The 6,453-nt window shown below is 38.5% G+C and overlaps 1 long non-coding RNA gene across 1 annotated transcript; it reads right to left on the bottom strand.

Annotated features, from left to right (window-relative positions):
* Positions 1-3,147: 3,147 nt before the first annotated feature.
* LOC125239463 lies at positions 3,148-5,661 on the bottom strand. Its single transcript, XR_007178534.1, has 2 exons — positions 5,601-5,661; positions 3,148-4,174 (listed from the first exon to the last, which is right to left on the bottom strand). It is a non-coding gene; the product is annotated as an uncharacterized LOC125239463 (long non-coding RNA).
* Between the last annotated feature and the right edge of the window lie 792 nt (positions 5,662-6,453).

Raw genomic sequence — 6,453 nt, forward strand, 5'->3', positions numbered from 1 at the left:
AGAGCCCGGTTTCGAAAGTGTTAAACGATGGCATTTGGGTACATGCCAACTACATAATATAAGGTCCTAATTTATTAGATGCAGATATTTTTACAGCTGATAGTACTCGGTCTCTGGAGTATATTAAACCGTGAAACATTATAGCTTTTACGATGTTTTTTTTGGAGAAAACGGAAAAACAAATTTGCTACGTAAAAACACCCTGTTTATGTGATTATTAAATGAAAACTCATTGAACAGATTCTAGTACCTCTTTTACGTACCACTTAACTGTAACTGGCCACTTCAATGACATGTGCAGTTTTCCCGCCGAACCTTTACGACATTTACAACAAACAATTGTTGACATGACAGACAGTGTTATTGTGACACTAGCTTTTACCCGCGGCTTCGCCCGCGTAATAAAAGTATTCATTAAGATTTTCATTTGGATCCTTAGGTTTCTCTGGTATATTTATCTGCGATTATTTCGATTGCACATAATACTTTTGCTTGCAATGATTGTAGAAATATTACACATCGACCCAGCGCCGGCCCGTGGACTCGATCAGGGTAGAGCGAGTTTGAGTTTCGGCGCCCCTTGGTAAGGTTTCACTACGTAGGAAAATAAATCGCGAGCGTAGCGAACGCGAAATTTTTTTCATAGTATAAATGCCGTAATTTGAAAATTGACGTAATACAGAATTTATGGATTTCATCATACAGAGTACGAAAGGGACAAATGGTTGAACTTTCGTAGTCGCACCCTAGCATAGTTACGTGTGGCTGAACGTGGATATCATGTAAATACATAAAATAACTAACATAATGGAGCACTATAGTGGCTAAGTCAGGAAAGCACATTCGGATTTTTTCTTAAGTAACTAAAAGAGAACATATAAATAGTAAGCGCGAGCGAAGCGAGCGCGATTTTTTTACTCGATTTATGAAGACTCAACCCGCCAGCGTGGAATCCGCGAACTTTCAAGCTTTTATGTTCCGCAGAGCTGCGGTCTTTGACATATTTGGGGGTATTTTGACTTCACAGGGCGCCTATGTTCCCGACTTTTAGGCCTTATATTTCCCCATCACTATTATTTTTATAATACTATGAGTTAATTAAGAGATTAACTGCGGACTCGATCGTCACCGTCGGGATACCCATTTCGTTATTTTGCCAGTAAGTAATCTTAGTGCTTTGAAGTTCGTTCACCATCTGCTAGGACTCACAAAATTGCGCCTTTCTGAAACGTTTTGCGCCTTTGGCTTTATGAGGAACTCCGCTTTGGACTGTCGGGTAGACTCATATTTTTGCATTTGGATAGCGACGTAACTTTGTTGTTCGCCGCACAACAATGTGGTTCGTCTAGGGCTAGAATCCTTCTTTTACAGCGCCCTTATGAATGTTGGTATGTATATGTTGGCAATGTGGTGCAACTTTCCACTTTTTAATCTGAAATACAAATCTAGATTTTTCAATAGCGGTTTCATTCCCGATTCCTCTCGCCATTTTGTCATATGTGCGCGCCCGCGCAACATATAATTTTTTTGTATGAATTTTTCCACATTCTCGATTTTGGCGCCCCCTTGCCATGTGGCGCCTAGAGCGGCCGCTCCACTCGCTCTACCCTTAATCCGGCCCTGCATCGACCACAGCGTAGGTAATTCTATATACGCTGGGGAAACCTTTATAAACATCCCACATAGCCCGTATTTCGACACTATATGATCGGTGGGTAAAAAGTACTTTTTTCTATTATCCCTTACAATTTTTTACATTTTGCTTATACTTATCGCAAACGTAATCTTCAAGCAAGCAAACAACGATCGTCTTAGAGCACTTTGATTCTAAGAGACCGCCGACCGATTATCCGTATCCCTCTAACGATACCCATATTATCCGTATCCGTTTCCGTATCCGTATCCCTATCTCTATCCCTATCGCTATCGCTATCGCTAACGCTATGGCTATCGCTATCCCTATCGCTATCCCTATCGCTATCCCTATCCCTTATCAAGATAACACTAAGTTCTCGCGCTTTGTACACATATTTAAAGTCACATACAGGTCGAAAGCGATTAATTAACATTATTTTTACCTTTTTTCCCAACGTTTCGGCCAGGTTGCACTGGCCGTGGTCGCGGAAGACTGACGTCCCAGCAAAATGTCACCGGAGATGTAAACAACACAAAACTACCCGATATTAATTTATATAAATGTTCGGGGTAGACAAATAAATATAATCTACCCGCATGTAATTATTTACGACATCACATTAGAAACCTCAAAAATAACAGTACTTCTCCACTATTTAATGGATGTTATTATACATATAAACCTTCCTCTTGAATCACTCTATCTATTAAAAAAAACCGCATCAAAATCCGTTGCGTAGTGTCAAAGATTTAAGCATACAAAGGGACATAGGGACAGAGAAAGCGACTTTGTTTTATACTATGTAGTGATATCGCTATCCCTATCGCTATCCCTATCCCTTATCAAGATAACACTAAGTTCTCGCGCTTTGTACACATATTTAAAGTCACATACAGGTCGAATGCGATTAATTAACATTATTTTTACCTTTTTTCCCAACGTTTCGGCCAGGTTGCACTGGCCGTGGTCGCGGAAGACTGACGTCCCAGCAAAATGTCACCGGAGATGAAAACAACACAAAACTACCCGATATTAATTTATATAAATGTTCGGGGTAGACAAATAAATATAATCTACCCGCATGTAATTATTTACGACATCACATTAGAAACCTCAAAAATAACAGTACTTCTCTACTATTTTATGGATGTTATTATACATATAAACCTTCCTCTTGAATCACTCTATCTATTAAAAAAAACCGCATCAAAATCCGTTGCGTAGTTTCAAAGATTTAAGAATACAAAGGGACATAGGGACATAGGGACAGAAAAAGTGACTTTGTTTTATACTATGTAGTGATGTGATAATGCACATGATGATTTTTTTTAGACAAAATTATAATTAATTTTTTTGTTAGGAAAATGAAATCAAAAAAGTTACATGAAAAGATTTCTTAATTTATATTTAAAGTTAATTATTTTAATGTAAAGTATCATGTGTTAAAATATCTGCAACTAATAAATTAGGACCTTATATATCAATGGTTAATTTTCAGTAAAACAACAGACTTGTCAACATCCAATTTATTAAATTTGTTCATCGAATCAGAGTGAAGTATTTACAATTTTGAATCCAATCAATTAATTTAGAAAGTCCAAAAGTTCCAGTTTCGTCCGTATATTGAGAAAGTTCCTGTTTCCCAGATTTTTAAAAAATTTCTTAGTTCATGTTCATTTTCCTAATTTTTATTTAAGAATAGCTTTTTATTCCATGGTCTCGTGTAATTTTTTTGGGGTGATGAATTTATCTAATTTTGTACTTTTTTATAGTTTTCATTTGTTTTTGATAATTTTCTACTGCGACTGTTAACACTCGATATCAATTTTATCGAGTATGTTGCTAACAATTTTTGAAATTAAGAGCAAGAGCACCTAGGCCGTATGGTCAGTACAGATTGCCATATGGGACGTGGGATAGCAATTGGACTGGGGCAAATAGGCTCCGGTCTGGGGCAAGGCGATGGGGGGCAAATAGGCTCCACATAGGGGCGCGGACAAGGTGAAATCAGTTCAGGGTACGGGCGTGGGTATGGCTTGATAAACTGGTACTGGTAAATTGGGAATGGTCGTGGGTAAACAGGTTCGGGGCACGGTCGTGGGTAGGGGTAAAATGGTTGTATATACGGGCGCGGTTGGGGGGTTATAGGTTCTATATAGGGGCGGGGACATGGGTTGATAGGTTCAAAGTATGGGTACGGGCGGGGGTATGGGTAGATCTGTTCAACATCTGGGCATGGGGGTGGCGATGGAATTGGTTCAACGTCGGGGCACGGCTCGGGTTGAATATCTGGTTGGGGGCACGGCGGGGTGACAGGTTCGGGGCAAGGGCACGGGCAGGGGGCAGGGAGGGGATCCACGCGGGGGCAAGGTGGCAGAATGGGGCAAGGTGGCAGAATGGGGCAAGGTGGCAAAATGGGGCAAGGTGGCAAAATGGGGCAAGGCGGCAGAATGGGGCACGGTGAGATCCAGTTTCTGCAACTGCAACCGCAGCCCAGCTCAGTCTTAAACGGCAAGGCGTACGATGAAGCCAAAAGCACTGAAAATGTAAATAAAACAAATATGAGAATACAATAAAATAAATTCATTATGGAAGTAAATTAATTATGGAATTCATTGCCACCTCCCCTTCGACAGTGTCAATCGGTCGCATCGCTAAAAGCGAATTTAAAAAAGTTATGGCTTTCGGACGCATCTTAATCTAAAAGATGTTTGCGGTTAGGTAGGTTGTGTATGTATGTAGGGTAGTCATAAAACTGTATTATAATTATGTATAACGTATTTATTTATGATATAACGTCTATATATTGCTGTAGTTTGTAGGTTAGGTATAGGTTTAGCTTAGAAACGTTTACCGTCTCCAATTCTCGTTTAACTGCTCTAAGGTTAATTGGAAGAAATCCCTTAATGGGATAAGTTCGCCTTTGTACAAATGATGTGTGTGTTCTTATTTTTGTACAATAAAGTGTATTACTACTACTACTACTATAAATCTTACACCTACCTAGCCCAAAACTATGCAAACTTGTTGCAATATTTAGGATTATTTATAAACCTACCTTGATATACATCAAAATTAGTGTATCTACCGTCGGTGTGGCTGCCACACAGTTCAAGCTAACTCTATACAATTTCTGAACCTACACGAGAAGCAACAGTGAAAATAATCGAGTTACTTAGTTTACAATTTAGACATATGTTTGTAGATACCTACATATGCCTGTATTCAGGTAAGCGGTTGGCAGAGTACATGAAACTGCTTAAGTTTCAGTGCCGCTCTTTAGCAGGTCAGGGGTTGAATGAAATCGAAATTATGAGCACAAGAACTAATAAGTTTCAGTACCATTCTTGGCAAAAAGGGGTTGAAAGAAATCCAAATTGTGACATTGCAGTGACAGGTTGCCAGCCTCTCGCCTACGCCACAATTTAACCCATATCCCACAGTCGACTTCTACGACACCCACGAAATAATTAAAAATAAGTAATAAAAAAAAATATATATAATTAAAAGAAATATTTTTCACTTCTGATTAGCAGAAACGTCTGCAATCGATGCCACTAGGCTTAGAATAAATTTAAAAGTGGAAAATGTCTGCCCTGGGTGAGACTTGAACTCACAGAGATCCAGAGGCCGTGAGTTCAAGTCTCACCCAGGGCAGACATTTTCCACTTTTAAATTTACATACATACATGCCTGTATCCCATAAAGGGGTAGGCAGAACACATGAAACTACTAAAGCTTCAGTGCCACTTTTGGCAAATAAGGGGTTGAAAGAAAACGAAACTGTGACATTGCAGTGACAGGTTGCCAGCCTCTCGCCTACGCCACAATTTAACCCATATCCCATAGTCGCCTTCTACGACACCCACGGGAAGAAAGGGGGTGGTGAAATTCTTAACCCGTCACCACACAGGCTCTTAAATTTATTAAAAGAAATATATTAAAAAATAAAATAGAATATTACCTAACACACCCAATGCCACAAGCTTAACCATCTTGCCGGTGAATGAGTAAAATACAGGAAAAATATCAATTATATACCATTTCTGTTTGTTTAAAATATGAAAAGTATTTTTCACAGTCAAGCGAGCATAGAATTTTATTTAAAAATAATATAGAAATGCCAAAACATGTTTATTTAAATTTTAACAATATTTTTATACTTGATAATTGATTTTCGATGGTTCCGAATTGTTTTAGTTTTTGGTAGTATTTTTAATATTTTACAATAATATTATGAAATGAGACACTAGGAGCGCTGGTGGCCTAGCGGTTAGAGCGTGCGACTTTCAATCCGTAGGTCGCGGGTTCGAACTTCGAACCAGCTCGTACGGGTGCGCCAAAGTTCATATAAAATTGTTATACACCGTGTTTCACTTAACACTAAAAACCTGAAAACAGTTTGTTCAGAATCGAGAGTAGAATCGATTGAGCTATATCTTGACGGGGGTAACATTTTTATTTAAATTAGTTTTATTAGTCATTTTTGACGTGCCTATTCTATTGTACTCGTAATACAACATTGTGTATATCGCATTGCTAGAGGTTGTTTACCTTTTTCAGTATTTAGGGGTATTAATACTGGCTGGTTACTTGGACGATTATTTTTTCCGCTACGAGTTTGACGTTGTTTGTTAGTTTAATCTTAATGTTTATCATAAGTCATAACAAATTGAACTCGTACCTAATTACAACCTTGTCTTTTTGAATATTGGGTTTAAGTTTGCTTACTGCGACAATTTACTGTGACAAAGCTTTAAAGTGTTTTACAGTGACATCTTAGCTGTCTATTGGTAAACCTTATGTCGTTGCAGTAA

This window comes from Leguminivora glycinivorella, chromosome 25 (assembly GCF_023078275.1).
Source record: "Leguminivora glycinivorella isolate SPB_JAAS2020 chromosome 25, LegGlyc_1.1, whole genome shotgun sequence".
In the NCBI taxonomy this organism is placed as follows: Eukaryota; Metazoa; Arthropoda; class Insecta; order Lepidoptera; family Tortricidae; genus Leguminivora; species Leguminivora glycinivorella.